Source organism: Propithecus coquereli, unplaced genomic scaffold, assembly GCF_000956105.1.
Source record: "Propithecus coquereli isolate 6110/MARCELLA unplaced genomic scaffold, Pcoq_1.0 Scaffold395, whole genome shotgun sequence".
NCBI lineage: Eukaryota > Metazoa > Chordata > Mammalia > Primates > Indriidae > Propithecus > Propithecus coquereli.
Window position 1 is genome coordinate 383,925 of NW_012149674.1, and position 21,065 is coordinate 404,989.

Sequence of the window (21,065 nt, forward strand, 5' to 3'; positions counted from 1 at the left end):
TTCTTAAAATTTTTATTTTATCAAACACATCAATCTTTTCTTTTATGACATCTTGGTTTTGAGCCATAAATAGAGAGATCTTTGCCCTTCTAATGAGATAAAGACATTCCCCATGTTTTCTTCTAGGACTTCTATGACTTAATTTTAAAGTTTTAAATGTCTGATGAAGTTTGCATTTTCCAGGTGTGAAGTATGGACCAACTTTATTATTTTTTTCTTCTAATTGGTTGTGTAGTTCTTTCAACTTTACATATTGGATAGTCCATTGTTTCTCTGTTGATTTGAGATGGGGTAGCAACAACTAGTCAATTTAGGGTAACTTTAGTCAATTCAAATTTTCCTCGGGAAATAATGAATGGCTTGCTCTTCCCTGGCCTCAAAGCAGGAACAGAGCCATGGAGATTCTTCTCTGGGGTTCCTGCTTCTCACTGGGAGTTCTGTGGACTTGCCCTTGGCCGGGGGGTGTCCCTGACTGTCCTTGTTTGCTTTTATGTCTTTCATACATGACATTTAGGGCTGCACCTGTTAATGGTCAAACCCCAAAACCTTGGATTTCAGAGGCTCAAGAACCTTTTCCTTCAGACTATTGCTTTGGCCTTGAATTTCCAAAGTCTATTTTGAAACTCAAAAATTGAAAATGTTTCTTTTCTCTTTCCCTTCTGAACCCTGAGGGCAGTCACCTAGAACGCTGGTCACTGCTGTCAGAGTGTTGGGAGGAGTGGAACTGGCAGGAGTTACTGACCAAGGAGGCCTGGGTCAATATGGCACAATATGGCTTCGTCACGCCACAACGTCAGTGAACGTGGTACTTGGGCAGTGCTGGTTGGAAGCTTGAGATACTTCCATCCTTTGAAGTAGCATTTAAAGTATGAGGGTCTCGTTCTAGCTCTGGTCTCCCCAGGTCACTCTGGGGAGACTGTGTGACTTCCCCTCTTCCAGCCTCAGTTTCCACATTTGCATTGCCGTTCTCCTTGGGAGACGCCAAATTGGACGCAAAGGCAAAAGCACTTTGTAAACCTAAAAGGACTATACACATGCAAGGCATTACTATTATCTTCATACTCATCAAAAACATTTACTGGGTTCCAAAGACCATTCCAAGGCATCTGTTCTAACACATAACAAATACCTCTTTGAGATGTTTTTAATTGCATGCTAGCTTCCTTTCAGACCCGATTCATTTCTGATCTGAACGGCAACAAAGGGAGCTTTTATTGCCGAGGCTCATTTCTGGAAATGAAATTTCCATTTTCAACACTAATGCTACTGTAATTCACAGTGGTTTCTGTCTCTTTTTATTGTGTCTGACAGCGACCAGCCTATCAGCCTAAGTGGCTGAATACGAGTATGTAAATGTTCAACATAAAAAGACATTTTTGAAAAGCAGGGAGGGGGGAAAGAAAAACATTTAAAGTAGGAAATTAGAGCAGTTATTGGATCCCACACCATGGTTAATGAGTGCGCAAAAAGCAAATAGTTTCTGGCTCTGGGACCTCAAGCGTTAGAGCCAGGGCAACACGTCTCCTGTTTTTGGAAGGAAATCAGTAATAGCCTCCACACATGGGAAGCCTTCAGTTTGCATTTTTTAATGCCTCCAGGGAGGACAGGGTTTCTGGTTTCAAATCTGTTAAATTTTTCTTTAAAAGACCGGTTTTGTTCAGAAACCAAAACAAAAATTAGCATACTAAGAATATGCGCGGGTCACGCGTTTGCTCTGGTGTTCAAAGATTTCATCAAGCGTAGCTTGCAAAACATCAGTGAGTTCCTGAGAAGCAGGGGTGGGACTTGGTCACTTTTGCTTAATTATGTAAAAATCTCTTAAAAGCCCCACACCCTGTTTTTATTAAGTATTATGCATATAACACCTGGCAGAATGCCCATCAATATGTTAAAAGTAGCCATTCCTGGGTAGTGAGTTATGAAAGAGTTTAATTTTCTTTCTCTTGTTTATGTATTTTCTAAATTTTCTACAACGGGAGAATGTGGCTTTAGAAATAAGAGAAACAGGAAGTACGAAATACAGAGAAAAATGAAAACTCACCAATAGTTTTGCTTCTTTATTTTGTTCCTGGTCACAGGTCTTACGCAGATGCAACCTTGACTCAATTCAAATTAATAAATACACTTTGAGGACCTATGAAGCGCTGGGACTAGGCTATTCTTACGTCTCCAGTAGTTACCTTTGTGTTTGCTTTTATAAGTGAATCTTTCTGAGTGGTCCTTCATGCTGTCTAGAGACTGGAGGGCTATGGGAAACTGGTTTGAATGGAACACAGAAAACTGGGAAAAATGAAAAAGCTTTTCCTCCCTCACATAAATACAGGCTATTGCTGTGCCTCGTTATATAATATTCCGAGCATTGGAGATACTACTCCTAAAAACATGTTTATGCAATTAAACTTTAGAGAACGATCGTCCTGGAGTCAGGACTTTGTTCCATCTTGCTGTGTGAATTTGGACAAATCGCTCCAGGTTACAGGTAGACATCGGCTTAGTAGGTGGAATTAGATTTTGAGAATTAGAACCAGAAATGGGGGTGTCCAGCAAGAAGAAAGATGGAAGAGTGAGTCAAACTGACTCATCAGGGATGGCTGAGAATCTGTAGCAGAGATTGCTGCTTTTCTCCTCACCCTCTTCCTCCTCCTCCTTCTCCTCCTCCTCCTCTTCCTCCTCCTTCAGCTCCTCCCATTCCTTCTGCTTCTTCCTGGTCACAGAGCTGGACCCCATTCCTCAGTTTCCCCTACTGTTAGCGCTGGCTTTGTGACTGTCTCGGCCAACGCGTTGTGAGTAGAAGTGATGTGCGTTTTTTTTGGCCCAAGGATGTGTGGAAGTACATGTCCTTCCATGCTCTTCCCTTTCGTCCGGCTGGATGCAGATGACAGGACCCAAGGACGTGGTGGAGCCACACAACAGAATGGGACGAGGTCCCCGAATCACCACACGGAGGGAAGCCCCAGATGATCAGGAACATCTTCCTGTGGCCATTACATAGGACAAGAGAAGGTCGATTGTGCTTGAGGCTTCATGTTTTGGGTCTGTTCGTAACCACAGCCTGTCTAACTAATGCAGAATCAACACCAACCTCAAGAGCTTGAGGCAGGATCTGTAGTCTAGAGCCAAGAGTTGGGTGACAGGGGCCTGAGTGGTCCCCTCTAGTAACACATAGGTCGATGGTAAGTATGAGACGAGGACAGAATTGTGAGGGCCCCATGGCTGGCCTTTGTTAATCTGTGAGGATTTTTAAGAACCAGAGGTTGCTTGGTACGATTAGCTTCCCTGGGCTTTATTTCCTCATCTATAAAATGGGGGTGTTGGACAAAATCATGAACAGCAAGCGGGCTTTGTCTTGAGAGTCAACACTGATAGATTGGGCAGGGCTATTAGAGCACTGTGTTGAGAGGGATTCTGAGGTTGGATTTTCCGGAAAGAATACTATAGCCAATGAATGGTACAGGAAGGCATAGAAGCAATCTGCATACCCATGGCTCCCATAGTGAGCCAGATGTTCTCTGACATCTGCACACCTCATGATAGGTAGTTCATTCAGGCCTGGGAGTGGCAAATGTGTCTAGCTGAGGGTGACCTCAAAGACAGACAGGTGGAGGACAATCTGTTTCCAGTAAGACTCTTAGTTTAGCAGTTTTAACTTCAAAGATACCAAACTATCTGTCATTCGTATGCATGGAAATACTATCCAGTTTTTCATTTTCTATTTTGCTCTAGGTCTTTTTAAAAGAGCTCAGTGAAAAGAAATACCAGTGAATTTGACACTTGGAAAGGGTTCCAATCGGGTGCTAACCAGGTCAGACTGATTCAGCCAAAGATCTTTAAAAAAAAAATTGACATGATGTGGTCAGAGGCCCTGGAGCGAGCAAATAATTTGGACAACTTGGAAATATAAGGCATTCCACCAAGGTGGCCCAGAGGAGGGAAACTAACTCATCTTTTTAAAACCTGCGAGTGTTGTATCATGCAGTTAGGCGTGGTGACCAGAGAGCCAGGAGGCAGGGTTCCAGTTACAATCTCACTGCCAATTTGCTGTGTGGCCTTAGACAATTGACATCCCCTTTCTGAGCCTCAGTTTCCTCATCTGTAAAATCAGGTTTCAGACTACATAAATGGTTTTGGAACTGTGTTGCTTGCATCCCAAAGATTCGGAGATGATATATGGGGCAGGAGAAGGGTGTGGCTGAGTGCGTGGGGTCCCAGGAACGCCTTCCTCATTTCCACAAGAACGACCTCCCTGTGTCTCCTCTGTGCGTGGGCGAAAGTATGGCGCTCTAGTGATCCCTTTCTCAGCCCCCCAGCTGGGTGATGCCTCCCTGATGGAGGGTCCAGCCATCTGTCGGGGCACACCCTGGGGGGCCGAGCAGAGGAGGGAGTAGGCTGGGAGCTGCTCCAGCGGCAGGGTCTGCCATCTGAACCCTGCGAAGCTGCCTAAATATTCTGCCCCCATGTTCCTCCCCGCAGCTGCCCCTGCTCTGATTCATCTTAATTAAAGGGGAGCTCTCATTCTAGCTCTGGCTTTTTGTGGGTTCACCCCCCACCCGACTTGATATTAAACCTCCAAGCGTGGCTGTGGCTCATTTCTGGTTTTATTTGGACTTGATTTTATTAGTGTAATAGTAGTGGTAGTATTCACACATTAATCATAATAACGAATACAGTCCTATGTTTACAAACCACTTCAAGTTTTAAAACTACTTTTACTTACATTAACCCACTTACAGGCAGAGAACCCATCCCCATTCTGTCTTTTCTTTTTTATCGTTTTCTTTAATTGCAAATGGGATATACAGTCATAATTTATTTAAAAAAACCAACTTTGGACCCAGGCTGCCATGGTTTGAATCTTGGCTCCATCACTTACTAAGCTGTGTGACCTCAGGCAAGTTACTTACCCTCTCTGAACCTCAGTTTCCAACTCTGTAAGATGGGGATAATATAGCACCTACTTCATAGGCTATTGTTAAGTTTGAATGATTTAAAATGAACAAAGTGCTTAGAACAGTGCCCGGCATGTGCCTAGTGCTATATAAGTATTTACTACTTTTTTTTTTTAAATCAAAATTTAAACACTTAAGGAGCAAATAATGGTAACAAGTGAAAGCCTGGCATCTTCCCCCTCTCATCACTGGATTCCCAATGGGGCAAAAATTGGTTCTTGGAGGGGGTAGGAAACAAATCTCTTTTTTAAATATATGTACGAAGCACGGATGCACATACAGTGTATTAACAGGTATACGGTATAGCCGTGGTTTTAAACTTTCATGCATGGGGCAATCGAGGGGAAATTTTTTAAAAAACATCGAAACACTGTCCTAATCCCCCTCCCAGGGGAACACCTGGCTCTGTGTGCGTCCTTAAAATGTTCTAGTTGTTTTTTTCTCCACAACGAAACTGTTGCTGCGCTCTGCGGTGCGCTCGTTCTCTCCTGGCTCATCGCGGTGTCTCCGCGGCACAGGGACGCGAATGACGCGCAGTGTGAAGCCGCTCCGAGACGAACCATGACGCACAGGTCCCCCCGCACGCGGGCACTCGGGCAGACTCCAGCCAGTGCGTTCCTGAATACAAGGTCAGATTCCCACAAGGTCGACTGTGAGGAGGGAGCAGCTGTGCTTTTAGTTTCCGTAGCTCCGGTTGCATTGCTCATTGGATCATCAGAGAAATTCTGAGCATGATCACTGGACGTGGAAACCAGCTCAGAGAGGGTATAGCACGCCTGGCAGATAGGAAGCAGCCCAGCGGGCTTAGACTTCCCGCCTCCTGCGCTGCGGTGGAGGCAGGTACATTTCCCCTGGAGCTGTCTCCTCTTTTGAGCTTTACCTGTGGCGTGAGGGCTCCCTGGCCTGCCCTGGCCTGCCCTGGCCTCGCCTGCTTGGGGTCCTCACTGTGCAGTTTCTCGAGCTGGCCCCACCTTGTTGCTTGAGGAAGACATTCTGTGCTTGGTGAGGTTTGGAAGAAAATGCAAGAGGTTGGTGACTCCAGCTGGGCAGTGAGGCTGCTGGAAATCCCAGGGAGACCCCCGTCCCACCCAAAGGGAGCGTCACAGCCTGCCGGCCCCTCACGTGTACCCATCACATTCTCTTCATCCCAGAAACAGACCCCTGTGGGCTTCCTGGTTTTCATCCATTGGCTCCTTAAACGCTCACCCCTACCACTTACTTGAAACTTTGCACAACCTAGCATCTGACTCTCATCGTCTCCTCTTAAAGTGCTCACGGCGCATTTTGCCTGGCCCAACTTTCTAAAACAGGACTTCCCAAACAGTGATGCATTTGTGAGTCACCAGGGATCTTGCTAAAGTTCAGATTCTGATGGAACAGATCTAGGGCAGGCGGCATTCTGCCTTTCTAACAAGCTCCTGAGCAACTTGAGAAGGCCGGGAGTAGCCACGTTTATCTAAAACACGATGAAGCGTGTCTGGTTCTCGAAGGAGCCGTGTAGCTGGAATCATCTCCCTTCCACCTAAAGCAGAGACGCCTGGAGGATGCTGCTTCCGAGCTGTGTTTCCCTTACTCTGGGCTCTTGGATATATCCTGTGTCCCGAAGGGTCAGGCTTCCTCCCACCATTCTGGAAAGAGCCAGCTTTGTGTTTAATTAGAGGAGCTGTGTGCAAACCTATTGCAGTTCTGGAAGTACGAGAAAATGGATATTTACACCCTGCCCCAATACACACGCACAAACACACCCAGGGTAACTCCTCAACGTTTCGGCTTCTGATGCCGTTTGCGAGTTGCCGTTTGGGGGTGAAGTGAATATTGCCCTCTTTCCCTGAAATGCTTTCCTATGCAAATGCTCTAGAAGAAGGACAATTTCGGACCGTAAACTTCTTAGTGTTTCAGATTCTCTTAGTTGGGGTGCAGCGGGGATGGAACGGGCTAAAATGGGAACCCAGATCCCCTGAGAACACTACAAACGACCAGCCTCAGTGAGTGTCCGCTGGTAGCACTGGCGGAAGAGTAAGACACGAGCAGAGGAAGTAGGGAAGGGGCAGTGTGAACAAAGGGGGTGTCGAGTAAGAGGACACCCTGGAACAGTAACAAGACAAGGGTAACCCAGTGTCACCGAACGGTAGCCTAAGAAAGTGAGACGGACAGAGAAAACATGAAAGGAGCAAGGTGAACAGACTGGATGCTACGAGAAGACACTGGAACAATAACAAGACAAGGGTAGCCACGAGTGTCACAAGAAACGTAACAGAAACAACACAGGACACGTCACACATTACACTTTCCCCCGTCCCCAGTGGGGTTTGGGCACCACAACACGTCGGGACTAACCATATAAGGCGAAAAAATCCCCCGCCTGACAGTAGGAAGGAGTCGACGTCTTCGATCTTGGGGAGACAGGAACCGAGGTGTTCACATCAACCACCGGTAACACTACTACGTATCAGGAAGCCTTCAGAGCACTTTCTGCGTGTTGCCTCCCTTTGTCCCCAAAATGACCTGGTGAAGTGACACTATTGTTAGCGGCATTCATTTCACACCAGGAAACAGAGGCCACGAGAGGCTGAGTAACGTGCCCAAGGTCACAGAGCTGAAAAGTGGGAGAGCTGAGCCGTGGGCTGCGAGAGTCCACGAGGCAGGGTCATACCCACCTTGCCCCTTGGGCTGCCCCTTGGGCTGCAGGAGGAGGAAGAGGAGGAGGAAGCGTGGCTACAGGGGGCGGCAGGGCGTGTCAGAGGCAGACGCTCCCTGATCACTGCTGGGTTTCGGCTTGGTGTGAAGGGTGGCTTCCCCACGTTTTTCGTCAGTGTCCAGAGGACGACTGCGGGCAAGTCTTGCCATCCCTGTGCCTGGGGAGGAAGCCATGCCCTCTCCCTCCACAGCTGCTCTGGGTGTGATGGTCCTGACCTGCTCCCAGACACTCACCCCTGCAAGGTGCCTTCAGCTGCTCAATTGCTTCATGTGCCCTCTTACCTCCGGGCCTTCACACCTGCTTTGTTCCCTCCGCCTGATGCCATCTTCCCACTCACTTCTCCTGGGGGACGCCTACTTTACACAGTGGCTCACAGCCGCCGCTGCAGGAAGCCTTCCCGGGGACCTTCCACTGCGCAGGTAGCCCCACATGCCTCTGTCGCCTCTCAGGCCTCCTCAGCACTTCCATTCCACGTTGGCATTCTAAGAGGTGGAGTGGTGGAGTATTCAAGGACAGACTTTGAAACCAAACTGCCTGGGTTCGGTTTCCAATTTGGTCACTTTCCAGCTAGGTGGCCTTTAATGCAAGTCACTTTAATGCTTGGTGCCTCGGTTTCTCTACCTGCAAAGTAAGGAAAACAAGGTAACGCACACATGCATCCATACCCATCACAGAGTTGCCATGAGGATTCAAGGAGTTAAATACACGCAAAGTGCTTCAAAGGGGGCCCGGCACATAGTAGGGCCACATTTATACTTACGATGATTGATCACGTCTTTGACTACAAACCCAGGGAAGACAGAGACTGAGTTTCTCCTTTCAGAGCTGCTTCTATGGCACTTCACTGTCTCCTGGTGCCCGGTGTGTTGCCTGGCACACAGTAGGGACAATTCATGCTTGTCGCTGAACAAATGAGGTTTTGGGACAAAAGTCCAGTCCAGTCACATGCAGTTACGGTTCTGTCCAAACCACACGAAGTAGAACTCTGGCCCTTTCCTCATTGCCCAACAAGCTAGAAAAGGCCCCTCTCTGTGGTTTTCTTCTCTGTGCCTTGAAGCCCAGAGCTCCTGGGCAGCAATTTATGCCTCTCATTTTATAAAGGGGACGATCAGGACCAAAAGGGAAGAAAATCTCCTGGAGTCACATAACTAATAGCATTGCCGAAATGGAGCCTGGTCCTCCTGGTTTCTGGCCCAAAGGGCTCTCTCTCTTTCTCTCTCTCTATTTCCATCTTTCTCTCTCTCTCTCTCTCTTTTCCATCTTTCTCTCTCTCTCTCTCTCCTTCCCTCTCTCTCTCCCCCCCTCTCCAGTTTTCAGGTGGATCCTGGAGTTGAAATGGAGCAGACACCAGATTGCATGACATTTTAGTGACCTTCGTCCTGTCACATATCTGCCTCCCTGACTGGCCCAATATGGTAGATTGAATTATTGGCCCAAATTCTTTGCTCCTCTCTGCACCCACACCCTTTGTCAGGTGATTTGTAGCTTCTCTCATTGCAGTCGTAACGCACCAGCCCTCAACCTTGGCCTCCCTCCTGTGGCCTGCTCTGGCCGTGGAATGGGCGAGCGTGCCACATGACGCCAGATGAAGCCAGTCTTAGGCGTCTGCACTCAGCCCTGCTACACTTTGCCATCATCAGGCTTCCCCGGGGAGTTGCCACCCGCTTGGTGTGAGCCCCAGAATGAGCGCACGAGCAGCAGACCCGAGCCCGACAGGTGGCCGGAAGCAGGGCCGGCAAGACCAGCCAATCTCCAGCCGAGCCAGTCATGTGGGAAATACATTCTTACCGTGGGATGTCTCTGACAGGTGGTGGTTGCTGGTCACTCGGCATTATCGGGGTAATAATGGACTGAAATGAAAACCTGGCTGTCTCTTTTTGTCCTGTTTGGTGACCCTGGGCTCTGCAGGGGACCTTGTGGATGAAATTAGGTGGCCAATGTGACTCAGCGGCTCAGCACTGGGAGTCCACAAAGACTCAGACCCTCATCCTGAAGTCGAACCCCAGCCCTGCCTGTCACAAGGCTGGGTGACCTCAAACAAGCCCCTTGCCTTCTCCGGGCCTCAGTTTCCTCGTGCGTGAAGGGAGGAGGTGTCACCGAATCTCTTCCAGCCCCAACACGTGTGCAGGTCCAGGCGGACCAGGACTTGGAAAGACACGATGTATAACTTTACATTGCGAAAAGGCAGCAAGTAGAAATAGGAGGCTTAAATCCCACGCAGAGCAAAAAGCAAACAAAAACCCCTGGAGAGAGACATTTGAAAATCAAGGGTGAACTCTTGGAAGAATATTAGGTTCCGGCAAATAGTCACGTAGAAAATGTCCTGCCAGACGAGTCTAATGCCGTGACATGTTAGATCTGTTATTCCCTTTAGATCTCGCAGACCTCGAATTACCAAGGCAAGGCTCCCTCTGTGTGTCTGAAAACATGGAGCAGCAGCGGTTTTGAGCTCAGCTTCTGAAGTCAGGCAGGCCGGGGTGGGAGCTGGATCCTTTCACCTCCCAGCCTGTGACCTCGCGAAGCTGACCTCTCCTCCCTGGGGCTCCTCCCTCATCCTTAAGTGTAGGGTGGGAGAATAGGAGCTTGGGTGCATTGAGCTCTCACTGGGTGCCAGGCCCCATTTTAATCACTGTGTTTGAATTAAGTGATCGAGTCTCCACGACAGCTCCACGTGGGTCCCTATTTATCCCCATCCTCATTTGACAGAGGGAGAAACTGAGGCTTAGAGAAGTTAAGTAACTTACTGGAGGCTGGGGCAGCGTCTGGGAGAAGGGGCTTCTCTCCGCTACCCCATGGGGTCGGCCTCACAGAGGGCTCAAGTCAAAGGGCTGCAAGGAGTGCCTGACTCAGGGCGAGCACGCAGAGCGTCCTACAAAAGGACCCGAATAACACGAAACACAATCCCCTGGGGACACCTCCGCCACTGCACAGCCTCTGGGTCATACACACCGGCACGACGGGAAGCAGTTTCTCTTTTGCTTCTCTCTGGGCTGGTGCAAAAGGCAGAGGTTTGGGCTGGGTTTTGTTCCATTCATTTTTTTTTTTCAATAGCCAAGAATGGCTGAATGACCCAGGAGTTTCATTAGCTATAATTACGAATGCCCGCAAAGGACAAAAATAAATACGAATGCCTGCATCAGCCCGGGTTTCTCAGAGGAAAATCGATAGATACCCGTCTGGTCCTGAGTGGGTCGGTCCACTAGTGAGGTGGGCTTCCTGGGGTCGTGGTCCCCTCCCCCAAATCTCGGTCCCCTCTCTAGCTCCAGCGTGGCTGTGAGAGGTCACTTCCTAGGGAATGGGCATTGGGTGGCTCTCCTGCAGGGACAAAGGCTGAGCTGGAACGGGGAGATGGCAAAGCCAGAGGCCTGATTGGGGTCAGGGAGGGGGGAGGTTTCTGCAGTTTCCAAATGTCTTGGACAAGCGTGTGGGTGTCACCGGGCACCGTCCTCTGCAGTGGCAAGACTGCCACGTGGACAGAGCTGTACCGAACCCTGGAGAAGGCTCCAGCCGGCAGCTCGAGTTTCGGGGTCAGATGGTGAGCTGGGAAGGAGTCCTACTCAGAAGCTAATTAGTTGAAACTGCTGTGTCACAGGGATTAAAGGGCAAGTTTCAAGTAGCCAGTACCAAAAAGAAAAAAAAAGAGAAGGCCCCACTGGGTATAGGCTGATGCTGAAATTAAGAGCGGTGAAAGAATAACTATAATTTACACATCAATTTCTCTTTATTACTGAGACATTTGTGTGCTCATTCGCTCACTCTTGTATTTGTTCGGGTGGCATCAGACACTTGTAGACGAACATGTGCTTAGGGCGTGCACGAGGTAGGGGCTCCCCTGCCCTCGAGGTTCAGCGTCGAGAGACTTTTACTGAATTTTTAAATCCAGAAATCTAGAAATAAGCTTTTAAAAAATTGAGCATACATACAGTTTTATGCCTTACTATTGTTTTCATTTTGAATTACATTTAGAGAGTTGGGGACCCCATTATCTTTTCAAGGCTCTGGGCCTGGATGTGGTTCCACATGCAACAAGCACCAGCAGAGTGCTCAGTGCCACGTACCCCACGAGGTACTGGGAAGCAGCTGCCGTATGAGTCAGGGTTCTCCAGAGAAACAGAACCTTAGGCTATCACCATCTCTGTCTCTGTAAAATAAGCAACCGGCCCACACAGTTACGGAGGCTGACAAGGGCCAAGGTGTGCGGTCGGCAAGCCGGAGGCCCAGGAGAGGCAGTGGTGCAGTTCCCGTCCAAATGCCAGGGGGTTGGGACCCAGGAAGAGCCATTTCAGTTTAAGTCCGAAGGCAGGAAAAAACCGATGTCCCAGCTTGAAGGCACTCAGGCAGGAGGAGTTCTCTCTCACTTGCAAGAGAGTCGGCCTTTGTATTCTACGAAGACCTTCAACTGATGGACGAGGCCACCCACGTTGGGAAGAGCAATTTCCTTGACTCGGTCTACCGATTCACATCGATCTCATCCACAGACACCCCCACAGACACACCCGCAATAACATTTCACCAAACATCTGGGCACCCTGTGGCCCAGTCATGTTGACACACAAAATTAGCATCACAACTGTGAATAGAACTATTTGGTTAGTTGTGTGCTGTGGTTGTCTGAGGGAAGGGGAGGAGAAGCCCTGCTGAGGGTACCACTGAGACAGGAAGGAGGGGGACGGCAGACAAGTGGACAGACCTTGCCGACAGCACGGTGGAGGCCGTCAGAGAAGGTGTCAAATCCGGAGCCTCAGGTGTGGAGTCAGAGGGTCTGTGCTGGAAGTTTGGTGGTGCCATTAACAGAATTATTTCAAGCCAAAAAACTGGTTTAAAGAGCAAAAAATAATAGGTGAGTCTTCAGTAGGGTACCACCATCCTATTGTCTTGGTGTCCCACTTGGGTTGGACTTTGTCCCTAACAAGAATGTACCAGTTTAGATGACTAATTTTATCGTCACCTCTAATCTTTGGGCAAGTTGCGTTTGAGCTGTCAATATATCCCTCCACGTTGGGAAAGACTGCTTAGCATCTAACCTTATATACTTCCAGCTGCAATCACGGCCTGCTCTTACGGTCCTGACATCAGTCACACCAACAAGCGTAGAACAACCAGCATTGGTGAAGTTGTGCCAAACACTATCCCGGGCACAGGGGTGAAGGGTGAGCTATAGTGATGGATCAGACCTAGGCAATGCACCCAGGGAACTCTGTTCTGAGGGCCACTGACAAGTAGGCAGATAATTACAGCACGATGTGATTAGAGCTTTGAGAGGAGTAAACCCAGGGCTCAGGGAGCCCCACCAAGAAGGGTCTGTTTATCACTGGCCACTGCTGCAGGCAGATCTTTCCACGGGGTTCAATATTAATTAATGGGCAGTAATTGAGCACCTGGTCTCCCTGCTGTCACCCTCACTCCCCTGCAGTCCATCCGCTACACTGCCACCAAAACAGATACACTGTTTTTAAAGACTTTATTTTTTTTAGAGCTGTTTTAGGTTCACAGCAAAATTAAGAGGAAGCCTCAGAGATTTCCTGTCCACCCCCTGCCCCCACACACACATGGTCTCCCCATAGCAACACGGCCCCCCAGAGTGGTAAGTGTATGACGACTGATGAACCTGCGTGGACATGCCATGATCACCCAATGTCCGTAGTTTACATTGGACTTCACCATGGAGTTGCACATTCTATGGGTTTTGACAAATGTGTAAGGATGTGTTTCCACAATTATAGTCTCATAGAATATTGTCTTGGTGCCCTAGAAATCCTCATGCTCTACCTATTTATGGCTCCCTCCCATCGAAGCCCTGGCAACCACTGATCTTACCGTCTCCATAGTTTGCCTTTTCCAGAATGTCACCTAGTTGGAATTATACAGTATGGAGCCTTTCAGGTTAGCTTCTTTCACTTAGCAATGTTTATTTAAGTTTCTCCTCTGTCTTTTCATGGCTTGATTGCTACTTTCTTGTTAGGGCTGAATGATGTTGTATTGTCTGACTGTACTACAGCTTATTTATCCATTCATCTGGGGAAGGACATCTTGGTTGCTTCCAAAGAGATCTTTGTAAAATGGAAAGTTGAGAGGTCATCGTTTTCTTTCGACACTCCCACACTCCCCGTTCCACGCGACTGACACTCAGGTTCCTCATCGTGGCCTGTCCTTCCAGCTCTGGCTCCTGGCTACCTTCCCCCCCACTAGTGTAGTGCAGATGAGAGAACACGTTCCACCTATGTGGCCTTGTGCACAGAGTTAAACCCAACGGACAGAAACGACCAGGCAAAACTTTTGCTCTAGTGAAGAATGGGCCATCTCATAAAGTAGCCCCCTGTCATTGAATGCATGTGAACAAAGGAAGGGTGACTGTCTGATAGAAATATTTTAGAAATTAAAACTTTAAAGGGGGAGGTTCTACTACCTAAAATTGAAGGTCCATTTTAATATGTTATTTTATGATAGAGGTATTTTGCTTACAGGTGGGAGAGGTTCTTCTTCTCACCTGCTTCCTTAATCCTCCCCAAAAGACAGGAATTCTAATCTAAATCAAGGCAGATTCCGGGCCTTGCCAGGCTATGGAACCGTGGGCAGAGTCACAGGCACTCACACAGACCCGCCTCACTCTCTGTATGTTGTTCTCCCCACGCTGGAAGAAGGGCCACTGGAGCCCGAGGCTGGCTTGGTCATTTGTTCTCTCTCTTTTATTTATTTATCAAATTCTCACACAGCACTTACCATGCACAAGGCACTTTTCTAAGTCCTTTCCAAACATTAACTCAAGTAATCCTCAGAAAAACCCTAAATGGTAGATACTATCATTACCCCCATCTTACAGACGAGGACACTGAGGACGGAGAGGTTAAGGAGTTTGTCCAAGGTCACGCAGCTAGTCAGTGGTGGATCAAGATCTGAAGCCAGGCAGTGTGGTTCTAGAACCAACGCTCTAAACCACTACAGCCTCACTGCCTCTTTTTTTTAGATGAAAGCTTCAGTTTTTAATGTCTTTCTGGTGATCTGATTGGGTCTCACTGGGGAACGAGTGCCTCCCCCACTCCAACCCACCTGCATGCATGGGCTTACTTTGTCAGCCTTTGGGACCAGGACAGCAGAGCTCATCTCTGTGGCTGTGCTCTCTCATGCGGCATGAGCCAGAGCTGAGACCTGCCCTGGGTCACAGGAGGCTGGGGAGAGGCTGTGGGTGACTCTGTGCAGTAGACCTGCTTTCCCTGGTAGAGTTGATTTCTATTTGTCTGGGGGATTTCCACTGAATTACCACTTCCTTGAGAAGTCTTACCCAACCCCCTGCCCTGCCGCTCCCCAGGGTGTGAGTCAGGTTGGGCTAGGCCATGCTGCAGCAACAAGCAAGGCCAAATCTCGATGCTTCATCACAGCTAAGTTTGTCTCTCAATCATGCCACGTCCTCTGCAGATGCAGGTCATTCTCCAGGGCCCTGCTCCTGCATGTGGCACGCCAGGTTATTTCCATCTCGTGGCTCAACCTTCTCAGCACATTGCCTCAAGGGGAACTGAGAGCCTGCTGAATGGGGGGCGTGTTTCAGTGGGTCATGTATGCTCACATGTCATTGGTCAGAACCAATCGCGTAACCCCAAAGGATTGGGATACTAGTTTTTTGAAGGCCCAGGCAGAAGAAGAGAACTGGATGTGAGTGAACACTAGTCGTGTCTTCCACACTAAACCAATTCTCCTTCTTATTGCTCTCATATCATCCTGTACCTTAGTTACACTTCAGTTTGTCGTTACATATTTGCATGATTATATCATAAATGTCCAGCCTCCCCCAATGTCCATTAAAATGTAACTTCCATGAGGCAGAGACCATGTCTGTATTTTCTTATTGTTGAATGAATGGATGGATGGACTGATGGGTGGATGGATGGATGGATAAGTGGATGGATGGATGGATGGATAGATGGGTAGACGAATGGATGGATGGATGGATGGATGGATGGGTGGATGGGTGGATGGATGAGTAGATCAATGGATGGATGGATGGATGGTTAGGTATACGGACAGACAGGTGATTGGATGAATGAAAGGGTAGTGAACTCTTTGTATGAAAGATGACCCATTCACAATTCAGTTACTTAGATGTGTCTGTTGTTTTCTCCCAAGTTTCAGGGCTAGCATAATCCTAACAAAAATTAATTAGCATTTCCTAAGGGATTAACCTCTGAGACCTTTCAGAGGATTAATTGCTATTTGGTGTTAAAGATGCAACCAAAATCCTCAGGAGAAGTTGTAATCTCGGAACCAAGGTCCTGCCACTTTCCTCAGCCCCACCTGGCTGACCTGTGGTCCTCTCCATGGTCCTCTCCATGGCCGTGAAGGCCGATGGGAGGTGTGAAGCCACTGCCAGCTGAATGCTCCTTGGCCCAGCCTCATTACAGAAGCAAGCCCTGGCTCATACTCGCTGGGCACGGATGCGATCAGAGACAAATGGCATATCTGGGACATGGGCAGAAAATGTGCTTCCCACCGTGAAATGGTGTGTGGTGTTGAAATGGATCTGCTTTCCAGATAGCTGAGAAGGAATCTGGGGTCCACTCCAGGGTGGTGGCTTTGCAATATGTGGAAGGGGCCCTGTAGAAGGACGAAGGAGACGCAATCCTCGGAATCTCTTTTCCTCTCAGGACCACAGATTGTCTCCAATATCACCTGGAGCTTCGTCTAAATAATCTACTTGCCCCTGTAGCTCTGACACGGTGAGCACTCACCGTGGAGAAGGGTTTCCGACCAGTCACGATGGCCAGCAGTCTGGTTGCTGGGTTGATCTGCTGCGTGGCTGTTTCAGCCGCGGCCACATCATGCCTCCTCTCCGTCATTAAACGTAATCTTACGATAAATGGAGTTGTCACACGCGGTGGTCATTAGCAATGTCACTACTGCATGCAAACTTTCTTTCATCTGGGCACGTGGTAAAACTACCTCTCCTCAGCCCTACCGGTGTTGCCGTTGACTTGCTTTGGCCGGTGGGCCGTGTCACTTCTGGGCAGAAACTTTTAAGAGTCAGTGTGTCATTCAGTCTTTGCATCATCCCCCGGCCACACAGCTGGTGACTCTCCAGATGAAAGAAGCCTCAGTAGCCTGGATCCCCGAATGGCCACGCGCCTCCCGCTGACCTGCAGTGGATACACGGTGTGAGCAAAACTGTGCCTTTGTAAGGTTAAGGCCCTGAGATTTTCAGCGGTTCGGTGCCGCAGCAATTCCCAGCCTAGTCCCACCTAGGATGTGTGGTTATTTTACAACACAGGTTACAATACTCATCTAGGAACTCGAATGAAACCGAGTCCCAGTGTGGACGACAGGCAGGAGGAATTGTGGAAGACGTGTTAAGAGCAGGGTCTCTGGCATCAGGCAGTGCTGAGTTTGAATCCCTGTTGTGTCACTTGGAGGCTGGGTGACCCGGAACAAGCTACTTTACATCTCTGGGTCTCATTTTCCTTCTCTGAAAAATGGGGCTAGGACCCATTTCATAGGCTTATTGTACGGCGTGAATGAGAAAATACGAAGAGCCTAGCAAGGTGCTTCCCAGTTAGTAAATATTTAATAAATGTTGATGCAGCCACGGTAAAGCACATTCTACAAAGTGCAAGCAGTATAACAGTTATTGCTTTGCTAAACAGCTCAATCTCTGTGTTAAGCCAAGAGTCAGAAACCAGCCAATGTAGTGTTGTCCGTTTTCCCTGGGGATACATCCTTGGTCCAGCAGGGTGCTGGGGGAGAAGGGTGGCCATCTTCATCTCTGCTGGTGTCTGCTGAGTCACCCTCATTCCTGTCCGGCCTCCAGTCCTCTGTACTGGTCACTGCTGTGACCTCCTTCCTTCCTCAGCAAAGCCTCCTCAGTGTGTCAGATCCCCGGGCTGCAGCTGGGCTGCTCGGAAGGTCTGAGAAGACCACACCTGCCTCTTGTCTCTGGGCTGCTGGAAACCCTCCCCACAGAGGCACAGGGACCCGTTGTCCTGGGACAGCCACAGGAGACCCTGCGAGGCAGTGCGCCTCTCTGGCTGGACACACCTCTTTCTTCTACTCCCCCGCCACACTGGGGGTCTTGCTCCTTTCGTGGAAACAGAGATACCTTCAGCTTTGGAATTCCTTAAATGTACCCGCCGGGGCGGGGGTGGAGGTGGGCGTGGGTCAAATTTTAAGGCCCCTCACCCAGACCTAGGGGTGTCTAAATGCCCCTTCTGATTTCTTTGGATTCTCCTCCACCCCCGCGGGCTACTCCTCTAATCGCAGGTAAATATCGCCCTGGCTCATCATGTCCTTGCTAAGGAGATTCAGGGGCCTCTGGTCCCAGCTCACAAATGCTTTCTCTGCTGTTTCTGTCGCGTCCTTTCCTTGAGCCAATGGATGCCACATGGAGCAGCTCCCTCGAAGGTAGGAAGAGGTCATGGGGTAACAGGAAATACCAGGGAAAAACAGTAATTGGTAAGTATTTAAAATGACCACCCCACATCGTTAGCTATTACTCTAATTGTTATTATTATAACCATTACTGACATATTGAGTTATGGGTTCTTTTATTTAATAAGTTTACTCCTTTCACCTTGGGCTCCCCTATCCAAATATTAATAATACCCGTATAATTAAAGCTCAGCGCTGGCCTTCTGCCTCAGAAAGTATTTCCTGACCTCAAGCCCACACCCGTCTTCCCTCCTCTCAGCTCCTGTTTGAGTACTCTCTCTGATATATAGCAATATATATTTTCAAAGAACTTTTCATGTGTATACATTTCATTTTGCTTTCTTTCTCAGGGTGTCTGTTGCTGCACACAAAGTACCCCCAAAGTTAGCACTTAAAACAATTATTTTATTATGTTTATGGAGTTTTGGGGTCAAGAATTAGGAAAGGGGACAGCTGAGATGGCTAGGTTCTATGCTACGATGTCTGGGGTCTTTTCTGGGAAGACATCAAGGGTCGGGGTGTCCTTATGGCTGGGAAAGAAATCATTTGGAGATGTTTTTACTCCCATGTTGGGCATTTAATGCTGACTGTTGGCTGGAATATCTACACATGGCCTCTTCATGGGGACTGGGCTTCCTCCCATCATGGCAGCCTCAGGCTTCTTACATGGCCACTCAGGGCTCCCAAGGCAACTGTCCCAAGAGAACTAGGTGGAAGCTCTATTGTCCATTATGTGTTAGCCTTGGATGTATCACTACTTCCTCTTTAAGTCCCAAGCCTGCCCAGATTCAAGGGGGACAAACAGAGCCCACCTCTCAGTAGGAGGAGTATCAAAGACACACTGTACGGACTTTTGGAATGGAAGATATTGTTGCAGCAATCGTTGGAAAATACCATCTGCCACAGTCCTAGCAAATTTCCCTCCAGGACAGAGACCATGACTTAGTTCTCTTTGAATTTTATCCAGTCCCATCACACAGTGTCTTGAAAGTGATACCCGCTCAGTAATATTTATTGATGGATGAACTGATCTGTAGTGGAGACAGCCACATGAATATTATCGGTTAATACAGTCGGAGTTGAATAGCATTTTATAATTGACGAATCACTCAGATATATTCATCATTCATATAATTTAAGTATCACAATGATCTTGCCAAAGAGCTGTTGGGAGCCTCACTCAGGAGTTCACCGAGGCCTCAGAGAGGACTTGTCCAACGTCAACACAGCTGGCAAAGGACAGATCTGAACCCAGGATGTGCTACCAATACAGGACTTGTCCCCACTCAGAGTGGCAAATGCCCAGCTCAAACAAAGGTGCAAAGAAAGGCAGGTAAATATGACTCCCTCAGTGTTTGCCTTAAAGTTGTTGCCAATCCCTAATCCAACATCTGCAGGCTGTTTCTATTTCCTGCTGTGCCCCTTTCCAGAAGGCTCCGTCAGGAACCGACTCCAGGTTTGGTGTCGAGAGCCAGGCTCCTGGGAACCAGAGACGGTTGGCAAATGGGCTTTGAACAAACTTGTCTCATGAAACGCTGGGTCGGTTTCACAAGTGCATAAAATAACAATGGAATCAAAGACATAAACAAGAGCGAGCCTGCAGTCGTCACAAAGTTGGGCAGGCGCGAGGGGAGGGGGGCAGCTCCCGATGCTGTGCCCCTCCTGTTTTCTTTGCAGGCGACTCCAGCGCTCCGGCCATCTGTTCCTTGTTGTGGGTGGTTAAGTGAAATGGGCTGCCAATACAAATAGCTCCACTTGAGGTTTGTTTGCATAAATTGTTTTGAAAGCTTCACGACGAATTTTCTGGATTACTTGCCATGGTAGGGACCTCGGCTGAGGCGGAAATACAAATTCAGGGATGCCAGTTGGAATCTATTAATTTGCTTACAGTCCGTCACCCTAGCTCTACTGCCTAACTGGCTGTGTGACCTTGGGCAGGTGAATTAACCTCTCTGGTCTTTTCGTTTTCCCATCTGCTCAATGGGAGGTGATAGGCATAGCAGCTACCATATGGGATTATGGATCTGAAACAAGATGATGCATATAAAGTGCTTAGCTCAGGGCGTGTGGTATGTTCTTAAGAAATGGAAGAAATTAGAGTCTTCTTCTGAAATGAGAGGAAAAACAGCCCCATTTGGTAAACAAACCAGACCGCCCTAGGGTTGCATCCAAGCTAGGTGACTTGTGTCTGGGTGACTTTGGGAAAGTTGGTTTTTTTCTCTGAGCCTCAGTTTTTAAATTCGGAGAATGGGCGAATGACAGACGGTGAAGACAACACGAAGTCCCGGATGTAAGGCACATAGCATAGCAAAATGCTGGGTACTCGCAAGACCGCCATTGTTATTATTCCGTAATGGCTGTGGCCAGGCTGCTTCCCCATGAGTTTCAGCCCTGTACTCTCCGGGTCTGGCTGGCACAGCCATTCTGTCTCCCGCGTTTGCTCGGATTGCTGGGTGGGGGCTGCCTGGAGCAGTCTGTTCAGAAGCAGCTACGTGGGGCTCACTGAGAAACAGTGATCGCTGCTCTCTGTCGGGGTGAGGAGCAAGGAGGGGGGCGCAAGAGTGTGTTTGACTCGAGACTCCAGCAGGAAAGACGTTAGAGCTGCTGCCTGCTCCCGTCCAGAGGGTGAAGAGTGAAGGAGTGAGGCGGGGTGAAACCACAGGGCATACCTGGACCGGGGCATCTCCAGGAAGGGGTCGGGGGGTCCCCAGGGCAATAGTCCATTGTAGGTCGATTCTTTGGGGGCAAGAGAGGGAGAGAGGCCGAGACAGAGGGGAGAGAGAGAGATTAGGGAGGAAAGATAGAAAAGCGGACAGGAGACAGAGACAGAGAGACGAACGGGGAAGAGGAAGAGACGAGGAGTCAGGAGACACACGGGAGAAAGAGACAGTGATGGAGAGAGACAGAAAGAGAACACAGGGAGAGACACAGACAGACACTGGGAAGGTGGGCAGAGACGGATGCAGAGACGCACAGACACACACAGAGACAGAGATGGCTATATGGGGGGG